Below are 23,832 nucleotides of genomic sequence, written 5' to 3'. Positions count from 1 at the left end.
TCCTGATTTACACCACGTTAAATTGCACTGTGTTTTCTAATGTATTTGCTACTAACACTTGTTATTCAGATGGTCAAACAGCAGTATAATGTTCAAATAGTCTGGCTTTAGATGTTGAGACAGGACATTATGTACAGGCTGATGTAACTTATAAAGGGAGAAATAATTTAACCTAAATCTACCATTCATTCCTAGTCTTCAAAGAGCTGAAATTCAAAGTCATTGCTAAATAAAAATCCAAAGAATATTGCATACAATTGATTCTTGCCTAGAACTATTTTAGGAGGGTTTTATCACTATACTGATACCAAGCTTAGCAGTAGGAAAGACGTTTCCAGGATAAACGGATAATCTCGTAACTGTTACTTTAAAGGAACGTGTCATGCTGAGCAAGTCTGCAATGTGGATAATTTGTTTTGGACAAAATTGCTAGAATGTTACAGCTTCAAAAAAGCATGAGTAATGGCAGGGTAAGTTCCCCTTCTGATGTCTGATACTGCCGTGAGCCATGATGATGTTTTGCATAGTTAATGCAAATACTAATGCAAAAGTCCAGTCCAGTAAGCATGAAGAGTTTAGAAAAAGCTAAATTATGGATTTGGCTTATGAAACCCATCAAGACTTTTGGTATGAAAGAGACTTTCCTAAGCCTAAACTGTTTGTATCATATTTTTCCAGTCTCTCAAAAGTCACCTGTTAGAGGAAGACAGTACTTGAACAACAGGAACATGTCCCATGTTAATTAGCATTTAGATGGACTTTGTTTGCTTTGCTCTGCATCTGATATTTTGCATTAGTCTAACATGACTTTTTTATTGTTGATCAAAAAAGTACAAAAGGACTCTAAAGTTTACCCTGGAGCTCCCTCATTGTTAATGAGGCAGAGCATAAAAGGAGAACTGCAAGCAGGGAGTCAGGTCTCTGGTAGATGGAACAGAATAGCCACCAGAATTGGATAAAGAGGCTCTGGAAGGAGTAATCCACACCAATAATGCTATCTGGAGAGAAGATCCCTACAAAATGTTCAAACTCAGCAAATCCAAGACAAATCCAAAGAGCCTTTTAAAGTACTGATATTATAGCTGGCTAAGATGTAACAACAGCACTAATCAAGAATATAACTCATGTTTTTTCTTAAGGTGGAAAAGATCTGCAGTGGGATCTGTTGCTGTTTGGTGTAGTGACATTTGCTTTTAGCAATGGGCAGCAGAAATGTTGAAATTGGATAAATCGAATAGTCAGGAACAACTAAAAAGAATCCTTCCAGGGTGTTTGGAGGACTTGTGCGTCTGTACTGACTGTTGTGTTTAGCATTGCTGCTGGTCTTCACTCATCCAGGTAACTGTGAAGCTTTTCCATTCGGATGATGCATCTGCTTTGTCTGCACAGACCATAACAGAGAAATATAAACAGAAATTTCCAGTTGGAAAAGATTACCACCGTTTAGTTCTTCCTAATTCCAGTATGCAAACACTTTCCATTAGAAGCCGAGAAATGTCATTATCATTGCCTGCCTTCTTATGGAGTATGTTTCTGAAATGAGTGCATAGTTCTGCTGGGGAGGGTTTTTACTACTCACGTCCTGTCCTGAATGGACTGTGGAACAGAACCAATCTAGACAGGAGCACTGCACAGTATCCTGGATTTTTTGGCTTTCCACTTTTTCTGTTACACTTCAGAGAGTTTCTCTGTTGTCTAAGGTGCCTGAAGCAGATAGGCATTGATTTCCTAAGAAAGGGGCTAAGTCGTTTTTATCCAGTTATTTCTTGGGAATAAACCATGAGGATGCCTAAGGCAGAAGAGGGGATCCCGGCAATGGGCACATTACAGAGCTGAGTGTGTATTGTGTTTCACACTTACCATCACAATTGAAGGATCTGCAGGTGATTATCTTTAATCACTATGTCGGTATGTTTTAAAGGAATGCTTTATCTAAATTGGATTCTGACTATTTGTGAAGAAATGTCACAGAACAATGACCTTATTCAGATATTTTTTGTGGGAAATTTTGGGAAGCTGGTATGTTTAAGTTTATGTTGAGTTGTTTGGGTTGGGTTTTTTTTCAAATTTCATGGAAAAAATCTGTTAACATTTAAATAACTGTTCCCCAAATGTGCTCTAATTAAAGGAAATGGATATAATAACTCCTTGCTTTTACACTGGACGTTGGGAATTAGGTGAAATTGTATCTAAGTAATATACTAGATTGTTCATTGTTATGTTGTGAGATGATGCAAGAAGGAAGGAATGTGGATAGCTTCTTTTTTTTTTTCTCAAAGTTGGGCAAGGACCATTTTGGATAAATTAGTTCCCTGTAAATTAAGCCAAGGTCAGCATTTTACAGGTCACTTGAAATGCATGTTGTTTTGCAGCACCTGCAAATCTTCCTGCTGCCGTGTACTGCAGGCTGATAATACAGTTAGACACAGTTAATACAGTTAGCAGTCAGTTATTTGCTCTTTCCTCTGATTTCTGCAGTGTTACAGTGGAGCAGCTTGTGACTGGATCTGCAGTCTAACATTGATTTTTTCAGAACACGTATTTCAGAGGTGCTTCCCCCCCACCTCATGCTCTTTCACCTTTTTTTGAGAGAGTGTGGGCATCTGGCATCCAGACAGCACTAAAACCACCATGGCTGTTGATTTCACTAATTCAAAACCCCAAATGCTGTTAATGTTTGCAACTGAGTGAAGGTATAAGCATTTATACCAATTTTACACAATCAAAATAGAGAGTAAATAAAGGCAAGTAACAAGTGTGTGTGGTGTATGAGGCTGCTTGATTTCCTGAGGGACCAATGGCATTGAGAGTGAAAACAGCTCCGAGGAGGGAAAGTAGAAAGAAGCCTTTGGGGTATGTTTGAAGCGGTTTTTGATGACCTGTAGTGGTTGTATCTGGGTCTCATGTATCTTTAATCCCCTGGAAAGTTCTGCCTTCTAGTCTGGAAGACACAACGTTCAGCTTTTCATATGAGAAAAGCCAGCTCAAAGTTGTGTAGAGCTCACTTAAACTGAATTTACTGTTTATTAAACGAGAGTTTGTTAATGTAATGGATAATGTTTTCAAGGATGGTTTATTTAAAAAAATCCACAAACACCTGCAATTTAAGTATTAGAAAAGAATTGAGAAACTGACTTAATCTGCTAGAGGGAGCATAGGTGAATGAGTTTTTTGATGGAGGGAGATGTTTGGGGGAATAATAGTGTATTTTAGGTTAAACTCTTTCTGTAGGCTCCTGTATGTAAGTAGATCCATCTGTCCTATATTTAAGGGTTAACTCTTTAAGTCTTATTTATCTGAGTCATTTGTAAGCAAGTACTGAACAGTAGCTTTACTACTAGACTTTGTGTACCAAAATGATCTAGCTCCCAGGATTTTTTTTAATGACTGACAGGCCACATTGGGAATGTGACCATCTTCTTACATGAGCTGGGGGTACTTGAGTTGGATGGAGTGTGTAGCTGGGTTGCAACATTTAATCAATTGATACCTGTATTCTGCTTGGTCTACTGTGTGATGGCCACCCCTATAACCATGCTGCTGTCCCCAGCACCAGCACAGCACTTGGTACAATGTTTAAGCAGTGTCAATGAGTTGCCAGTGGCAGGAATATGCTGTAGGACCGTCCTAACTGGTACAAATAGAATTTCAACTAAGACAAAGACTTTTCCCTGCCTTTGTTGGGTATACTTTTGCTGTGGTAGTCTGATTTCTGTGCTTATTTCCTCACTGTGGAGATTTCCTGAGAAGTGCCTACTTTCTTGAATTCATTGAAAAACTAAAGTCCTTGGAAAAGAGAATGAAATGACACGGGGCAATTTAGATTTTAAAATCATTTGAAATACGAGAAGTAGTGTAAAAAGTAAGATGAGTGCTCAGAACAGCTTCTAGGGTTTACTGAACACCCATTTATTTCTAGTCAAAAGAATTCAATAAAAAGAAGCTTGGCTCGGTTACTGCAATTTCCTCTGTAACCTTTAGAATCTAAGAGCAAGTACTTGATTAAAGATTAAGTTACAAATATTACTATGAGAGTAATCTATCTGAAAATGTTTGGATTTAGTTTCTGAAACTCAAGTGTGTAGTAGGCCTGGTACTTAATAGCTGATGTCCATTTAAATTTTCTGCAATAGATTATTTAATGGCTGTGATCAATGACTATTGTAAATATGTGGCACTAAGCAATAGAGAACAATGATATAGTTGCTTTCTGTAGGCAAAGTACAAATTCAGTTTCCATGCTGTACCTTGGATTTATGCCAGTTTGAGCCTATCTTCAATTTACCTGTAAAGTTGGGAAATCTTTGGAGTAATAAGTAATAGTATGAGGTAGTAGTTGTTTAAATGGAAGTGGTTTATGACAGACAGTACAAATATGTATGTAAAGGATAGAGGCTTATGTGGTTATGCATTTATTTATTGATAATAATATTTGACTACAATAAGCACAGTAACAGGAAAAAGTGAATATAAGTGGTAGTGGATGTGATGGGTAGTGAATGGAGTGTTGGGATGAACCATACTATCAAATACAGAGAAGTTATAGAAGGTTGGAGCAGTAAGACATGCTCTTTGACAAAATAACATAGGTAATGTGTTTTCTTTGCTCTCCCTCTGTGTTCTGACTGTCCCTTTTCATCACTTTCACCCCTTTTTTAGTATTTTGCTGCATTGTTTGTGTTACTTGGAATGAAGTGTAGCTTATCAACAGAATGTTTAAGTGGAGGCAATAATGTTCATATGTGAAAGCTAACTTATAGAAAATAAATACTGCGTCGTTAAAGCTGTATCTTTTTTGTTACTTGAGAATGATGGATAAATGAAGGTAGGCTTCTGTCAGCCTTGATATTAAATAACTGTGGCTATGGCTGACTTTGGAACATGGCCGTGTACAGTGTTTAAAAGTGCTTAGTAAGAATCTGAGCTTTAATCATGGGGGCTGTAGCAGAATCAATGTAACCTAGTAGTATCATTCTTTAATTTCCTGATGCGGTATTTTTCTGTAAAGGCTTGGAAGCATATGTGTGTGAGTGGAATTTTGATGCTGTTTATGATGCTGGATGTAATACTGGGATAGTTATAGCAGCATCATTTTGTATGTGCAGTATGTGCTTTGATAAATTAACTTCTGTTATTGTAAAAATTTCCCTAGAACATGATCTGATGGTACTTGTATGTAATTAGAAAAAATAAATCCAGAGCTTCTGTTTGAGAACTCCTGCAGGAACTTGCATGATAAATAAACCTGACGGGGGAATGTAGGAATCCATGGACTCTCTTCTCTTCCACATAAAAATACATTTAAATACATGTAATAAATCTGCTCACCAGAGAAACTGATGTTTCAGTTATCTTGGCATTTTGGAATGGTGCTGTTCCAAATGTTAATCCTAAGTCTCCTCCTGGTTTCCTGACAGTATTTCCCTTCATTATCCTGGCACCACCAGGCGGTGCTCTTAGAGTTTTCTTCCTTTTGTAAGCTAAATGTAGGGTTGGAGTTGGGCCTTCCCCAAATGGGAGTGTTAAGACTGAGGTTGGTAGTGAGCTGATGGTCAAGTTATTCTGCCTTTGATCTACATCATTAGTTGCTTTGTGAAAAGCTACTGACTTTCCCGTCTCTCTTAAAAGTGTGCATTGGGGTTTTAATTTCAGATAATGCATTTTCTTGTGTTATTTCATATAAAATCTTGCACTTATTGAAGAATATTTGTCTATGCATACAAAACTTATTCCATAAAGGTGGCAGCAGTTTTCAGAAGTGAGCCATGTTCTTCGTGTGAAGGATGTGCCAGCACTTGTTGAGCTCAGCAAATGAGACTTGAAAGACAATCTATTTGTAGATCACGAGGAGAGTGGTAGATCAAGGAGGAAGTCGAGCATGTGGCCTGGGTCAGTGGACTTTGTTTCACTCAAAACCACTGTATTTTCTTTTGTCTGTTTTGGTTCCTAATTAATAAGTTAAGATTTATTACTGGAAATGCAAGAAAAGTTCTATGATGGTCTGTTTTGAACCCATTTCACTTATGCATGATACTTCTGCCTGAAGTGGAAGCTCACAGTGTGCTTTCTGCCTTGTCTGTGTTCTCAAGTGCTTTTGAAATTCTCTAGACCAGACCTCCTTGATGTCGATATGTAGCTGGTGGGGATGTTGATGAAGCAAAATTGTTCTTTTTTTATTGTTCTGAATGACTGAAGGGATGTGGATCAAATAGGTCATGGAAAAATGTGAGCATTGTAAAATTAATATGTATAGAGTAATACTGCACAAGGTTACACATGGAGACTCTACAGAGCACTTAAGATCCAGGTGTGCTTGGACTGCCACAGTTACTGTGTCTGGCTTGAGCTGTGGCTAACAGCGTAGAAAAAGGCATCTGCAAACTAACTCTGAACTCTTCATCTGCATTTAAAAGATACAGTCAAAACAATACAAGAAAAACTGAGATGCTGTTTTGTTTGTTTTGCTGGTTTTTTTAAACAAAAGTGAGGAGTCTTCCACTGAACGAGCATTTTTCACATCATGGTTCCTATTTCAGTTGCAAGGATGTACCCAGAACAAACAAGAGTAGATGCAGGCTGAAAGTGACGTCTTGGAAAATGAAGATCTGCCAATAGCTTTATGGGCATGTGGCCTTCGTTCTGGAAAGTGATCTTGTTGACATGATGTACAGTTAAAGGACAATGGAGTTTAATGGAGTTTATGGTTTTTTGTAGTTTAGCATAGGTAAATAAAAATAAATATCCTATACTCAAAACCAGCCAAGGGTTGTATCTAGAAAAATATCTGACTCAATGTAAACAGAATAACTAGCATCTACTGCATTTTTATGTCTAAGTTGAAATTGTTACTTAGGAAAGTTCCCACATAACAACTGCTGTTCATTTAAATAGAGAGAAAGCCTTATCTCATCTCTTATTCCTCTCACTGTTTTCAATTGACCAAACAAATTCCCTGTTACTGTTCATGGCGTTTCTAGATGTTTTTTATGTGCCTCGCCCTTGCTGACAACTATAGTACCTACCTGACTTGAAAGACTTAGCTTTAATTTAGGAGCTGTGTTTGGTTAAGGATGCGATTCTGCAGCCACGTTCACGGCAGCTCATCCACTGTGCCTGAACTGACCTTCAGTGCGTGTCCTCAGTTGTTAGTCTTCTGTTGAGTGCTGCTTCACAAGTGAATATTCAGATTGTGAACTGGAACAAAAGAATATGAAATTAAGACCTGCTAGAATTCTTTCAGCTTTAAATCTTAAAGCTACTAAAAGTTGCCATTTATCTTCTCCATATAGATCCAGACTGCTTCTTGAGAGGGAGAGTCTCAGTGTGTGTTCTGTGGAATACTTCTGTGCCAGTGGCTAAAGAACAACTAGCACAGCCCCTGTGTGCTGTCAGTCTTTGTGCCTCATTGTTCTAACACTGTGTCACAAAACAATGCTGATAAGCAATTTTTAAAAAAAAAAACCCTGTTTTGTCTTAGGTTACTTGATTTAATTCCAGTGAATATGAATTCTACCTAACAGCTTAACCAAAAGCAGGGTTTAACTGTGACATGGAAAGTACCTTGTATTTGTTTTTTAAGTTATTGTAGATAGCTGAGGTATCAAAGTGCTTTTATGAGGATATTTGCTCATTGATTGTATTTGAAAAGTGAGAATTAAGGTCTTCCGCTGTGCTTTTGCCAGTAGGTCACTGCCATACTTAACAAAGCCCATAACCTCAATTGCAGCTTTCCTTTTGCCACTACTGAAGGAGAAAATCATTTTTGTTCTTTAGATTTGGATTGTTTATTGTTTTCTGAAGCACTTGAAGAAAAGTAGGTGAATGTTGACAGAATTGGGACCAGCCTTGACCTACTTGTGGCTTTTTCTCTGATCTCTGTCTTGGGCATGCCACCTTATCATTTTTATGCTACTGTTTATTCATCTAAAGCCTCATCCAAAGCATTAAGAGCTGGCAGATGTTTGGTAATTTGAATATTAAATGTGGATATCATCACTTTCACAATCGTTTCCAAGAAGATTCTGTCACACCTGTCTTATGACCCAGTAAAGGCAATCCTGCTGTAATTATGTTTATTTCATACTGCACTATTGTTTAAACTTTAGGTTTAAAATGTTCTATAGCCACTAATTTAATTCCCCTTTGAATTTTCTTCCAAGGGTGTGTGTTTTACCTTAGAATGTCCCAAGACTTAAATTACACCTGTGGTAGTGATTTATGTTATTACAAGATTTTTGGGTGACTCAGAATAGAGAAACCTGTAGTAAGATTTTCAGGTCAATTCCTGGAGACCATTTAGAATTGAATACAGCTTTGAAACGAATGGATTAGACAAGAGCCCTGCGGATCTGGCTTCCGTGTTCCTTGGATGATGCTGTGAAACGAAACCAGCTGCTGTATAGGGTAGAAAATTATTTGGTTTGAAACAATTCAAGTTGGTATTTTTAGAGGGGAGAAGGAAGAAACACTGTCTTGTAGCATTTTAAACAGTTGTCTGAGATTAGGTATTGTGGGTAAGTTTTAAAAGGGGTAAGAAAAGGCCACGTATCACTGGAACAGTGCTGCCTTCCTGAGCGTGCACTCTGCTCCCAGCCTGCTTCTCGGACCGGCTGGCTTGGGCACTGGCACCACGGGATTAACAGGATTCATTGGGGTTCTCTGTCTGCTGATGAGTCTTGCAGAAATTTACTAATATAAAAACCATAAAACTTTCCAACAGTGCATGGAGGTACCGTCCTGCCAGCATCAGCACTTGGAGAGGAACAGGGACAAGGCCTTTCAATAGACTTTTGAACTTTGCTACTCTGTTTTATGACACTTTTTGTAACTTAAGCCAGGGACTTCAATCAGTGGCCAAGGAGCATATCTCACCTAAATGCCCTGATCAAATGCAGCTATAAAGCTAATGTAATAAATATTATGGAAGTATGAGTTTAATAGACCAAGACTGTTCTGAATGATCTCTCCTTTATTTGTGAATGCCAGTAGAAGAAATAAGTGACATGTTCTGTTTAGCAGTAGAAAATATCCTGCACATCAGCCCAGAGAGCTGCAGTAATGTCTTTCATTTTCATTTGTATTTTAATCTCTGAGGGTTTGATATAGTCAATACCTCTGATTAATATTTCAGTTATTGATCATTACAATGAATTGATTACTCAATTCTACTTCAATCTTAAAATATTATCCTGGAAAAGGAAACAAAAATAAAGTCAGCAATAGAGACCAGCAAAACTCAGTCATCACTGGTTTTACACTGATTGTTTGTTTTCTTCCTGTATTACTATGCAGTTATTAAAAAATCAGATAGACTTGCAATGCAAAAATCTCTCAGTTCTAAGGGTAGGTGTTCATTCACTGGCTGTAACAAACCATCTGAAAAGGTATGCCTTGCTTCAGACAGGCATTAAATGTAATGCTGGCATAGTGACGCTGTTCTGTCTTGCAAAAAGCCTCATTATTTGTTTGAGTGATGGTCAGGTACTTAGTGACAGTTGGGAAGGGGATCATGTTAAGTATTGGGAAGTGTTACAGAGGTAGTAGGTTAAGGTGGAAGGGCTTCAGCTTTGACAAGAGCAATACTGGCTGCCAAATCCTTAATACCAAGCAGCTACATCAAAAAATAACGTGGACAAGGACTTGGTTTTACCTGGAGATTTAGATTTTGCCAATTCTACAGTAGTAAGCCAAATGATCTCTTATCAACATGATGAGAAATTGCATTGGGTACACATCCTGCCTGTTGCTGACGTGGAAGTATTTTAAAAGGTCTTGTAGTGCTCTCAGCAGACTCTTAATACTATTTACCTGTCTGGTTTAGTCTGTCACTTTAATATCTTAATATTTCTGAAATTGCCTTTTGAGTCTAATGCAAAGGAGTGGTTATGGCTTCATTGTAACTGAGATTGCCAGGGAAATGGGTGGAATTTTTACAGCACCGTGAGACTTGATGGTATGTGACAGGATCATTCACTTCACCGGTCCATGGTAATGGGAGCTGATGTCTCTTTACACTCCTGGTTAATAAATATAAGCCTGATTTTTTTTTCTCTGTTTTTTTGGTTTTCTCTGCTTCACAAGGCTGCAGGTCTTTCTTAAATCTTCATTAAGAAATGCTAAGCCAAAAGCACTTCTTTCACATTCCAGTAACACCGCATAACCCTAAAGCATCTTCTAGACTTATGGATTCTGCAGGTTATGAGTTTCTTTCACACTTGTGTTTTGACATGTGCCTTCTGTTCCTACGGTAATTTGAAGAAGGAATGACTGTACAGTGTTGATCACACAGAAATCATTACACAGGAAAAAAATAGCAGCACTTTACAATGATTTACATGAGTAAAAGGTACAGAGCGAGCATCAGGGAAACTGATGCTCGATTGCCTTGTACACAGCACGAAGGAAGCTGCTGTTAATGCAGCTGGGCTCTCTACCATTGTTAACGTATATAAAGGACTGTCTTCAGTTTGAGCTGTCATTATGAGGAAAAGCTGTACTGTCTCTGAAAGATGTAGCACTACATTAACTTTTGTCAGATGTGCTGTTGGTTTGTTTCTCAGCTCTTAGCTTTTGTTTACTCGGTAGAAGAGGAACTGAGATGTTTCTGGTCAGTGTTTACCTTGGTGATTGAGATTCTAATATCCATTTGCCTACAGATAAATAAAAACACTGTTGTTTACAGTCATTTCTGGTAAAGGGAATAGAAGAGACAGTGGCAGTTTAAGAAGTATTCTGAGTTGCAGTGCTGTATTCTGGGTTATTGTAGTAAATATTGGTGTTATAATAAGTAATGGGCAAGATACACATTGAAACTTGAAAGGTCACTAAATAAGGTTTGCCTCTTTCAGGTAAAAACCTTGATGAATGTTCAAAGATTTCTCATTGCTCCAGAATTTGGGGAGATGAATATCAATAGCAGTATTTCATAAAATTAAAAGGTGCTGTGAGCCTCATACAACAAATGTATCAAAGTCCCGAGGCTTAATACTTAACAGATACAGCTATTTCCCTTGGTAGTAGCAGAGAACAGTGGAGTGTAATTACTTTGGAGTGAAGTACTGTATTTCAAATATTTGTTGCAGAATACTCATCTGGTGTTTTTTCTGATGCTGGCAAACAGCCAGACATCATAGTGGTGAAAAAATGAATGGCTGAAATACAATAGATTTAACCTGGGAGATGAAGTATTGAGATACTAATTGAGGTGAGTTGCAGTGCTGGTTCACAGTGATTACTGTGTAGCTTCACTGGAGTAACAAGGCAAGAAGTTTAGTCACTATAATTTGTACTTTTGTTTTGTCCCCGTCCCTTCACCCTGGGGAGAGAGTGGTAGGGAAGAAGAGGAATGAGGGAAAGCTGATAGGGAGACTTTCAGATGTTGGGGATGATTATTGTGGGGAACAGGTATCTCTCTAGAGGATATGGCCAGAGACTTCATTAACCTAGTTCACTATGGAGGTGCAGATATATTCTAGGAACTGTGCCAAAGCCTGGAGGCTTGTTGGGCACGGAGAAGAAGGTTTCTCATTTGGGTTTTCCTTGGTTGGCTAGTGGGAATGGGAATAGAGGTCAGTGAATTGGGCCAGGAACATAGTAGTTTAATTGTGGTGTACACTATAAAAAGAAAGAATTACACATGGAGATTGAGATGTTTATTTGGCATGTTATTTATTTATCAACATCACAGACCTTATGCAGCTGTGCCATGGACTGGGGGGAAAAAAATCCTTGTATGGAGTTTAAAAGTATATCTGAATCTATGTCCTGTGTAGTGTAATAGCTTATTCTAGCTGTGGCTCATATAGGCAGTTGGGAAGTAAATAAAAAGGTCTCAAGCATAGCCGGAAAATTCTGTGTAAATAGGGAAATAAATTTGATTTGGAAAGCAGTTTCAATTTTAAGCTTCTGTGAAGGAAGACAAATTAAACATTTTTAAAGATATTAACCATAACAGTATCCCTTTAGTTTTTTTCTCCTTTCTTTCAAGTAAGATACTCCAAATCAATTTTTGTTCAAGGAGACAGATTTCTTGCAGTAATCAGTTTTGCTTTTAGCTCTGATTTTTAAAGAATAAGTGATAATGGCGCACATGCTTGAGGGTGTGATTAGAACGCAACGTTAAAAGGCTTTTTAGGACATCTATGGTTGAAAAAAGGAGCTCTGGAAAGGCCTGCATTTGGCAGCTGAGCAGGACAAAATAAAGCATACCTTTGAAGTGTGGTACCAAGAAGAAGTAGCTTAACCCTTTCACATAAAATACCTTTTAGTCAAAGTTAGCTCTAGGTGCTTTCTTTGGGCTCAGCTGAAAGTTGTTCATTAAATATGTTAGCTTATATTCAGCCCTTTTTTCCCCTGAATGAATCCTGTACCTCTGGGTACCTTCAGGTAGGCAACAAAACGTGAAAGGAGTGGACATCTGGATGGGAAATTTTCAGTAGTTTTCAGTACTGGAGCTTCCAGCCAGCCCTGCAGATTTAGCACACAGACCTGTGTTACTTGTGAAGTGGCCAAAAATACCCCCAAAACACATAAACGGCCACTTTTACCCCTCTGCCCTCTACAAAATTCAGCAAATGCTGGTGGTGAAGACTTCATAACAAAAACTAGCTGAATTGCAAATACTGCCCAGCCAGGGCCGTGCTGCTTCCTCCTGGAGAGTGGTCTGAGGTTAAACTGGAGCATCTTGCCTTCAGTTGCCCATTGCAATGGTTTCAGGAGAGTTAGTAACACATCTGAGATAAGGCAGTGGATATTGTGTCTTCCACTGGTATTGGTGCTGTTACACCATCCAACAGGTGCATTGAGCCGTTTCCTCTCATTCCTCAGTCATTGCACTGGCTCCATGACGCCTTATTACTTTTGCACTGACTAGTCTTGGATGTCTGTGTCTAAAGTTAAATCTAAGTTAAATCAAAGTTTTCCTCTGTACTATCTCCTCAGCTATATTTTTTTAGTTTGCTTTCATATCATATCTTTCAAAATAAAGAATCTCTTTTACCCACTGTTAATATTTCATTTTAGCATCTTTGAAGTGTTGCCAGCTGGAGGCTGCTGCAGAGCAATAGCGACCTGAAAATCATCAACAGCATATCCATTTCTTAAATGTCTCAAAAATAACAGCTGTTGGTTTTGATAATGTCTTTTAACAGTGAAACTTTTTTCTCAGTTTTCTGTGCCTGTGTGCTAAAAATTCTCCTACCAGTACCAACTTCTAGTCAGTGTATTCTTTCAAACTCCCTTAGAAACAGGTTAGTCTGTGCCACGGCTACTGCGAGCTCTTTGACAATGATTTGCAGCAGAATCCTAAACAGATTTTGTTGGAAACTTTTTAAGTCTGTGAACTGCTGGTGAAAACACATGGCTGCACTTCCTAAGTGCCAGTGTTTGTGTTACATGTGTCTGTCTTGTGGGTCCTGATTAGGGCTACTTACAGTAAGCAGATACTTAATACAGCTTGGAGGTAGGATAAGAAATGATGTAATCTACCCCATGACTTGTGTTTCTGGCCACTGCATGAATACAGGATCCACCTTTTGTCAGCGTCTTTCCTCTCCCAAAGTGGGTAGTGATCCTCAGTCAGTGTACTGCTTTAACTTCTGCTTCCTCTTCAGTGTTGATGATGCTATGGCTGTCTGATGACTTGGTTTCCATTTCTTTATTCTTCCTTAGTGGTGACAGGCCTCACGCTGTAAGTTTAAAACAGCCCTTCAGAGAGTTCTAGTCATTGCAATAAAGTGAAGCCTGGACTGCACTGCTGTAATATTTTGCTCATTTTTGTAATTTATCTCTGTGTGGTGCTTCTTTCAAAAATTGTAGCTAGAATGATTTATGAATAACTTCCTTAAATGAGGCTGTATCAGCTTTTGCATCTCTTAAACAATGCATGTACAGCCAGAGGGTAAAACACATTATAATACCATACTAATTGTGTGAGTGTGTATGCTAAAATTCTCTTGTTGTGAAAATCTGACAAAACTAAAACCCAACTCCCTTCTATTGACACGACTCAGTTAGCCACCTCTCCTCTTTCTCACTGCAAAGGAAGCCTAAGTCACTCCAGTAGTAGGACAGGATTTAATGTGATTTGTAATGTACAGCACTGACTCTCAACTCGGACTTGGCAGATGGGGAAGAAAAGACTCATGCAAAATTCAAAAATTAGGGCCCTCAAATCAAGCTTTGGTTACCTACAAGTGAGGCTTCACTTTAAGCTGGTTCTCAGCAGTTAATTAGTAGGGTGAGGCATTTCTAGAGAAACAGTTCACGTATTATCTAAGAGCCTTCTAAACCAGATTAATTCCACCTATCCCTCTCCTTATTGACTAGACAGAGCCAGTGTGACTGACTTAGATCACATTTGACATATGCTTAAGCTGTCATTGTTACTGAAAAAGCAGTCTGTCTGTCTTCCCCTTTGTCTCAGCTACTTATTTTCCTGCTTTCTGCTTCGTTGTGCCAGCACAGCTGTTTGCACAGCCACACGGTGAGTCGGGTCTGGAAGCCCAGCAACAATCATTAACCAAGTTAAGCATGCCACACTTACAGCCTTAGATTGGAAAATTGACTATTGGTCTACTAAAGTCAGAGAAAATGATTTAGCATTTGAATAATTTAACTTCCCCTAATAATAGTCGCAGAGGCTTTTTGTATGCACTGGTGACCACCCCGGCAGTCAGGAAGCAGTTTGGACGACCAACGCTTGAGTGTGTGATTGGAGAAAATACTTCTGTTCATTAGGCAAGGTCACTGGAGAATCTAGAACATAACCTTTGTCCTGCCTCACTTGTATTGGAGTGTTTATAAGAGCAGAATTGTTAAAGCAGCTACTTTGCTTAAAAGAAAAGGTGTATCAATTTCCTTTTTCAATAAGAAATCTGTTGTTAAATGTACATACAGAGATTGGTTTATTTTCTTAATGTTTTCATCTATTATGTACATGCTTTCCTCACCTCTCTCCTCTGCCACCTAATAGTCCATTAAATGTTGCTGATCAGCTTTTGTTGTGCTTTGGTAAGACTCATTGCCCCTTAGTAATTCTACAGAGAGGAGACCCGCTGCATCTGGTGGCCTCTTCCTGGCTGCAAACTTTGTGTACCCAATCAAACATTTCCCAGAGAGATGATTTGATAACTGTACACCCTCTCTTTTGCCCTTTCACTTCAGTCTTGGAAACCTTTTGGTTTTGTGAATTTTTCTAAAGGATTTTTTGTTTCATCCCATGCTCAAATACATTTTGAGACATCCCGAGATGTGATTGATCCTCGTTATAGGGGTAAAAAATGCGTCTGAGCACTTGCCATACAAAAGCAGAACACTTGTACCTATTAACCTCAGTAGTTTTATTTTAAACTGAGGCATTTATTGCAATACTGTATACTGAAAAAGGGGTGTATTGAGTAGCACAAGGGTATGCCTTTGAATAATAGCTGTGTTATTTGTTTAAATGCAGCGTATGAAATATGCTTGAGTGAGCAGGCGAAATGCTTGTGGGAATAGGTTTGTTACATATCTGAGAGTAAGGCTTTCTGGAAAAGATCTGTGTGGTTAAGAGTCAAGCAATTGAGGAAAACAGTTAATTGACTAGTAAAAAAACTGGGAAAGTAATGCTATCAAACGTCCTCACTTCTGGTAAGTCCTGATGTAAATTGATAGGTATTGTCTATAAACAGAAGGGAAGGTTCCTTTTGACTCTCAGGACAAACTCCAACAGCAGCTTCCCACACCACCCCTGAGAACATTCTTTCATTATCTTGTTTCTGTGTAACGATTGCTATGGACTAGTCACAAACTTGTTTTTCTACCAGTTGAAACTATAGAACAATGTCTATGCGTCGACTTGGATTCGGAGAGAGAAAAAGCTGCTGTTGGCATGGTCTCCACCTTGAAGGTTTGCCACCAGTGTATTAGAGAGTTGCTCGGACTTACAGTGCCTGACTGGGAAGGCTAAATGCCTGCAAGAATTCTTTGAGATAAGAGTTGTCTTTGAAAACAATTCATCTAGAAGTCTGGGCTGTATCATTCATCCTTTCTGTAGTTCTATGACATTTTGTTATTTCTGGAGTGATTGGCTGCAGTGTGAACGGCAGATGCAGCTTTTGTGGTGCCTTTTGTGAGTGTGCATGTTTTTAAAGAGTCTCTTTATTGATATGTTTTATGTCAGAGTATTTTAATTTTTTTGTGTACTTGTCTATTCTAAGGTGTGTATTTATATCATATAGCAACAGGGAACAAGGAGTTTCTGGTGGGTGGAGGAATGACCCTTCTACAGAGGGCACTCAGCTGCAGTTCAGGAGATGAATCCTCATTTCTGGCTCTGTCAGTAAGCTCCCAGTGTGACCGAGGTCCTGGTTTCCTGCTGTACCTAACCTGCAGTAATTGCAGACTGCTACCAAAAACATTACCCTCCTGCACTTTGCCCCAGGCGTGTACTTGCCCAGTTTCCCCTCTGTCACATCTGGGGACCAGGTGGCTTTGGCATGACTTCATTGCACTTGCTGCGTGGCCGATGCCGAGTCTGCCTGTGCTGGATTGCTGCGCTGAGCTGACTCACCTCGTGGGCAGTGGCTGATGAGTGGACCTGCAAGGGTTGGGAGCAGGAGCTCCTCTTCCCACAGCAGCCTGCAATTGTACAAGATAGTGTAGTGTGAAACCGCAGCGTCAGTAAATCATGTGGCTAAGTATGGCCTTATCTAACTTGCCCATTGGAAGGATAAAAGTCTTTTACATGGAAAAGTACTGTTGTATCTGTGATGGTTTGGCGACACAGGCAGAGCAAGGGCTCCTTTGCCTGAAAGCATGTCTGCTTCTTCACACTGGTGTGTCCTGGTGAAATGAGTGCTGGTTTTCTGGTGAAAAATGTTACCTGTGAAGTCAGCTTGGTCATTAGTGACACAGTACTGAATTACTGCCATAGACAAAGGTCTAAGTGCTCTGCTAGATTTAGCTGTCTTGCTTTATTGTACCTTTTCTTTGGAAAACAAATGTAGCTGTGCTTATACTACAGGCAGGCTCAGATTTATTGGTGAATGCAGGTCGAGATAGGGCAGAATTAAACAAGATGGACTTGCAGCCTTTAGTCCAGAACATGTGTAACACGATCTGGTTATGTACAGAAAGTTTAGTTTTCAACATGAGGATTTGATGAAGAATGTTTCAAAAATTTGGTGTCTGAAAAAAATGGTCAATGGAGGAACGTTTCAGGCTCATGTCAAACATTCAATACATGTGGAGTTCTATTTATTTTGTTTAACATGAGATGAAGTCTGAAATAAGACAAATTGTCTTGCTCACCTCTACCCTCATCTCTGTATGTATTATTTTCCCCTCTTTTTTACGAGAGGGATAATTTTTGTCACGTTTATAAAATGGGAGAACTGACCGAACTGATGTTACAGAGGAACTGAACTGTTCATAACAGCAGCATATTATCAAATATACGCAGAAATCAAGAACAGAGAAATAGCCTTCTGTAATATTTTAGCTCTAATAGTCGTGGTGTTACCTGTGCCTGGAGGTGAGACTGTTACAACAAATGGTTGTTGCAGTTAGTCACCAGGTTTTAAGTGGCTGAATCATGAAGTCAGTTAGTTTAAGTGGAAATTAATGTAAATGGTTTCTTTGCCTTTTTACATTCCCCTTCAGTACTGAGAGCTTGGTGCTGGAACAGGGAGAGCATCTTCCCATGAACTGTTAACGTTTCACTACATGTATTGTTTGATAATTGTTACCACGTAATATTCTCACATAACTGAGTAGGGAGAGTGTGAGTGACAAGGGGAGAGAAGTGGCTGCTGTTGGCAGCCCCAAGCAGCAGGAAAGGTTGTGACCTGGTGTTAATGAACACGTAGCCAGGCATCCCACTCGCCAACAGCGACCAAAGACTGCTGTGAGCACAAGTTAATTGCACTGAAAGACTTGTAATTGCTGTGAAAGTAAAACATTTGACTTGCTTTGTTAGCATTAAAAGTAGCTTTTTGCCGTGTTTCATACAGTATAATAGAGAATCGTAAATGATGTGGTGTTGTCACAGAAACATCTGGAATCATATAATTCTTACAGGCATGATTAAAGCCAAACTAGATACTCTGTGATATTTCCCCCCTCCAAATTATATTTATCAACTTGTATTTTGCCCCATACCTATATATAATCTTTTGCTAAGTTATTTTTAGTTTAAACCTTGGCCTCTTATCTCTTTATCCCCAGCTACAGTTGATGCTTAATAAGTGAAACCTTTGCAGACTTCAGTAGTAGCTTGAAAGAGCACCCCATTGACTGCTGAGCAATGGATAGATTCCCTGCCTGCTGTTCACTTACTGCTAGTTTCACTCAGGGTGTAATATCCTAACAAAGCAGAGGAGGGAATTGAAATGTGTTCTTCTGAGAACAGCAGTAAGTAAAGCTGCCTTTCTAGTTGTTCTCTCAATTAGCTCCTAGGAGATTTTCATGCTTTTCTGGTTTCTCTTGGGGATATGTGACCTGATAGCATATTGCTATAAATAATTATTTTACTAGTATCAAAGTAGGTACTGTACACCAACACAACACATTTTCAGCATCTTTATTGGATGCTGTGAATACCAGTCTTTCAGCCAGGCTTTTGCCTTTCCTTTTTTCTTTCTCTTTTCTGTTCTTCCTTGGAATGCAGACCTGACATTTCTGATCTTCATAACTTTGATTGTTAGTTTTGTGCTGCCCCTTGAAGTGAAATTGCTAGTGAGCCGTATAAAGCTCACAAGCTAAGGCAAGGGAGTGAGAAGCAGCGTGGAATTGTGGCAGCTATGGGGTAAGGAGCACAGGAATTGCTTTCATGCTGGATATTGCAGGTGATCGTGGCTCGTTTGTAGAACTGTATTATTGAAGAGAAAAAAACTGGCTTCAAATGCATATGCCACAGTAACTCCATTTAACTCATTCCTTCATTAGAGATTACAACAGAAGCTCCAGGAACAGACTATTTAACTAAACCCATTTTTGTTGTATGGAAGCATTTGATAAATCAGACAGCAGATACATCAGGCCTTGCTTACTCAGCTGTGGTGAGGTTTAGCAGTGTGTTCAGCTCTTTTTATTTTTTAAATGGATCCAGCATCTCATTAAAAAAAGAGTATCAATAAATCTATGGTACCTATCAATATAAATCAGGGGTTTGTATTGCTTGATTAAAGACTGGCTGTTCTGTCTCTCACTAATGAGGCTGCGTGACAGCTACATGCATGGGAGAGGTGTAAGATTTAACAGGGCACCGATGTTCACTGGTACCAGTTGCCTCATTGTGTTCTGACTCAACAGAATTTAGTGTTCCTGGATAAGTGTCATTGTGGATAGTGAACTAAAGGGCTGTGCTACTTCGAGGTACATGCAAAGTGCTATCAGTTTTCTCAAGTGAGGCTCAGCAAGAGAAGATGCTTGGGAATCAGTACTCCAAAGTTCTAAGTAGATACTTTCAGTCAGAGAGATGACTTTCTGCAGAGTAGACACAAAATGCTCAGCTGTAGACAGTCAACATTCAAGTCCTAAAGTTTACTTTCAATCAGAACCAGTTTGTGTAAAAGCTGCCTGTTAGATTCTTGTGTTTGAATGCAACTGCGTCATTTTGTGGTAGTACAGTTGAAGAAAGTGTTTAAAACAAAAATCCTATTTTAGGTAACTTTTTACAATTACCTCCACTTCAGACTTCCTGTTTTTCACATTGGAACTCCAGAGATGACTTTCTCTGAATTTGTGTCTTGGGTTCAGAGTTTTAACTTTATTACTCTCACAGTTTTGACCCAGATCACCTCCGTGGCTGCTGATTACACAGCTCACGAGCAACTGGAAGAAGCTGAATGTGTTTGGCTGTGGTTCCATCATCTAGATGCCATTCGATTTAGGTGATGAGGTCAGACTGCTTACTTGAAACAGGCACAACTACAGAGGCACCGTGATTGTAAATCAGGGAATATAAATAACTTGAATGCTAGTCTGTATTTTAAGATTTCCATCATTTGGACACTTTGATAGCAGTACTCTGTTCTTTTAAAATCAAGTTTTGAATTGCAGACTTTGCCTGAAAATATTTCAAGTCACAATTCTAAAACTGAATTCTGTTATTCTATTTTAATATTTTATTAGAATCAGGTGTGATTATTTTAGTCTCAAACTCAAGGGAAAGGACACCCTCTGGTAATCGGGAGTACACATGGGTGCAGCTGTTGGTCTTTACTATGAGTTTTAGACTAATAAAATCAAAATAAAAGCAGTTTTTAAATGTAAAAATCAGATGTTTGTTTAGTATGTGCATTAAAAGCATAGTACATGTAATATTTAAATACTTTGTGTGCAGTTCAGTTTGACAAGTAACTGACCCTTACGACAGAGACGTTTTGAACAGGGTCATTCCACGGGAGCTGGCGGAAGCTGCCTTCGTTATCTGTGCAGCCCGAGATGTGTTACTAATACAGTTGGGATAACCCCTGTGCTGCAGAATCAGAAGAGTTCAGCCCAGCAAGCCTTTCAGAAACAAAGAAATAAAAGCATTCCTCTGTAACAGGCTTCAGCTCTTATCTGTTTTCTCCGGTACTGTTTGTGCAGAACCAAAGCAGCTGCTACCCTGAGTTAGGAGAGAACAAACTCAACATGGCGTGAAATTACTGCACTTCCATTCACACTCATTAGAGTTAGATTGCTACCAGCCACAAGCATGACTGGTCTTTGCATGAGTAATAACAAGAAATGCAACTTTGTGAGTTTTACCTTAAAACATTAACGAGGCACAATGCAAACTTTGAAGCCATGTGTGTTGTGGTCCATCTAATAATATATATTATTACATTTTTCAGCTGCTGGAATAGTATTTGTACTTCAAAGGTTTGGGACAAGGCAGATAGGAATTTTCTGGGCAGAAATATGATTAAAAGGTGGCTATTAAAAATAACTCCAAAAGGTCTTGAGTGTAGGCTCCCAAAGCTGTGTTGCTACAACTAAGACATGCAGCCTCCGAGGTGTTTGTTATGAGGGAAGAGAAAGGGTATCCAAATCCTCAGGTACCAAACAGGTGATTCCCCCTTGCTCAATTTGAAATGAACCAGCAGGCAAGTGGAAACTTGTTTGGGTATTTATTTCTCTTCCAGCATATGGGTTTCATCCTGCCTCCTGATAGATTGAATTTCAGACACAGCTCTGTTGCCTGCCTGAAATTCAGTGTCTTCTTGTTGGTGCTGCTGCAAGAGTGAGACCTGAACTTGGCTGAAAACCCACCCTGTGTGTAGTCACAGTGGGCCTGCTTTTTATCTCTGTGCATTTGGCCTAAAAAGCCTTTAGGACATTAATAATGAGGAAACACCTGAAGAGCAGAGAGGACCCCGGTTCAATCCAGCAGTGCAGAATTTTCCACAACAGGTTCTGTTACAGTCTTCTGATTCTTAGTAGTTCTTCAGCACAAAACCAAAGGCAACCTATTCTTGCTCTTTTAACAAAATGATTATGGTTCTATTGATTGATTAATTGCATGTTGTTCAAGCACTTGTTCAATTTCTTGAGTCTGTTTCACGTAGATATGTGACTTGTATTGCATGTCGGACCTGGTTATGAAATTGTAATGTCAAAAATGCCAAGCTGGTTCTGATGTGGTATTTGCTTGTTAACGTGTACAAAATGAGTTATTCTTCTATGACTAATTGGAATGGTGTCTTTCAGTTGTTATAGTACTAAAACTCAGAAGATCATTGCTATAGATACAGCCTAAATATACAACAAAGACCTTAAAAGGCTTGTAGAGCTTGAAGTCTCCAGAACAAGAGGAAGAGGGTTGAATAAACCCACAAACTCAGTAACTTGTTTTGCAGCAGTGACTTCCTCTGGCTGTGTGCAGTCAAGGCGATGCCCAAGTTTCAGATGACAGATTTTTATCAATCACAGAAGGCTGCATGACTTGTTTACACGTCTGTCTGCAAAAATGTTGTTTCGGACTTCTGACTCTTCAGGTCCGTCCATCTGAGTTTCTGTGAAGCTTATGTAATTTGAAGCAAAAAGCAAACAACAAACATATTAAATCTGCGAAGCTGCAGCTGATTTCCTCAAGGAAGTAAACCTACAGACAAATTGCCAGTGTTTTTTGTGATGCTCTTTTTGTGTGGTACAACCCCTGGACATGATCAGTGAAGCCTTGCACTAACTTATTACAGATAATAGCAATAGTAGGAGTAGATGTGAACTCTCTCATATAAGCTGTCTGGATCTCAAGCATTGTTTTATTCTGTCTTCAAATAAACTGAAACAATTTTAGAGAATTAATTTGTTTACAGTGTAAAAATAGCACTTGTGTCTATTTAAAAACATGATAGATTTGTTTATAAGGAAAAATAACGTGTAAAAAACTCCACATATTTACTGTTCTTCACCTTATTCAAAAACAATTGTAGAGCATGCTCCAAAGATACTGTAATATAGCATAAAATAAATTGTGAAGGTTTAAAACTGAATATTCACAGCCAAGACAGCTGTTGAAGTCTGGTTTTAACTGTACTGTTGAATATAACAAAGCTGAGGAAGGTGCTCGTGGTCTGCCTAGGTATCACCAGTTATTTGTGAGGAAATTTCATGTTGTCAAAACTCTCAGGTCCAGCATCTGGATCATTATGATCCACTAGTGGAATTTCTACTGTAGCTGTGCATATCCCCTTGATAGCAAAGTTTTGTTGTGTGTGTGCACAGTGGTGAGCAGTGTCACAACTCCAAAGGGAAAAAATGGTAACTCAGTAGCTCCTGCAGTGTAATCAGTGAGGATTTCTGTGACTAAAATGGTACCATTTTGGTTCTGTAACTAGAATATATCTGTGTAATTCCCAGGAATCAGCAGCTTTTAAGTTTTCCGTTACAGCTTAGACGTTTGGTGGCTTGCCTTTTTTTTCTGGCAGGGGCCAGAAATGCTGTCTGATAAAGAGAGAATACCGCTAATTAGCTGATCAGTGGTGCTTGACCTTGTGAGCAGTGGGAGCTCTCAGCTCATGCTGGGATCAAATGTATATGAATTTGTGAGCCACTGACTGGTACTGACTCTGCTGTGTGTCATTCAGAATCTAACTCTACTGTAATCCCAAAGCTATGGGCCAGCCTGAAACATCTTCTGCTCGTGATAAATAATACCTTGTTTTGCAAATAGACTCATGGAGGTTAAACATCATCTGTGAATGTAATTAATGTACAGTACGAGAGAGGAGATATCAGACTGGCCAATGGTGAGTGCTGGGTTGCATTAACAATGGATTTTCTGTAGCTCTTCCAATTTAATTCCCTTTCCTTCCAATTTAGGCTAGAGGCAAGAGGCAAAGGTCCTGGAGAAAATAGGAAACAAATTAGAAGACTTTTTCAGGGGTTTTTTTGCTGTTTCCCACCACAGAAATAGTCTGGTATCAACTTTTCTGAGTCCTCCTCCTCCCCCTGTTTAAAATACAAATATGCAATGGGTGTTGACAAGAGTTCTAGGACGAAGAGTGTGTTGGGATAATTCTCCTTTGACTCTGCACCACTGGTATCAGTGGCTACTCATGAATTTTGTGATTGATTGAGTTGTTTGTATTTTGAAGTCCGACGGGGTACCTGCAGCTAAGGTAGATATTCAGTTACCCTATTTTAATTTTTTACTTAGATACTTCAAACAACATGGTCCAGAGATGGAAGAAGCAGCTTTCCATGTCTCCTCTGCAGGACAGTTACATGATACATAGAAAACCCAGCAACTTTAATGACAAATGCAGTCCTCAGGGTGCATAGCTTGGACGTAGATTCTTACATGGTTATGGCATTGCACTGAGAAGAAAGTTATTTTGGTCATCCCAGTAAAAATATGCAGAA

General features: G+C 39.1%; 1 protein-coding gene across 3 annotated transcripts in view; it reads left to right on the top strand.

Moving 5' to 3' along the window:
- NLK (nemo like kinase) overlaps positions 1-23,832 on the top strand; it is a 50,496-nt gene that overhangs the window by 5,321 nt on the left and 21,343 nt on the right. The gene's annotated exons all lie outside the window — the stretch shown is intronic.

This window comes from Colius striatus, chromosome 20 (genome assembly GCF_028858725.1).
Source record: "Colius striatus isolate bColStr4 chromosome 20, bColStr4.1.hap1, whole genome shotgun sequence".
Lineage (NCBI taxonomy): Eukaryota > Metazoa > Chordata > Aves > Coliiformes > Coliidae > Colius > Colius striatus.
Note: the sequence above shows the minus strand (reverse complement) of the source record. Positions and strands in the feature narration are given on the sequence as shown.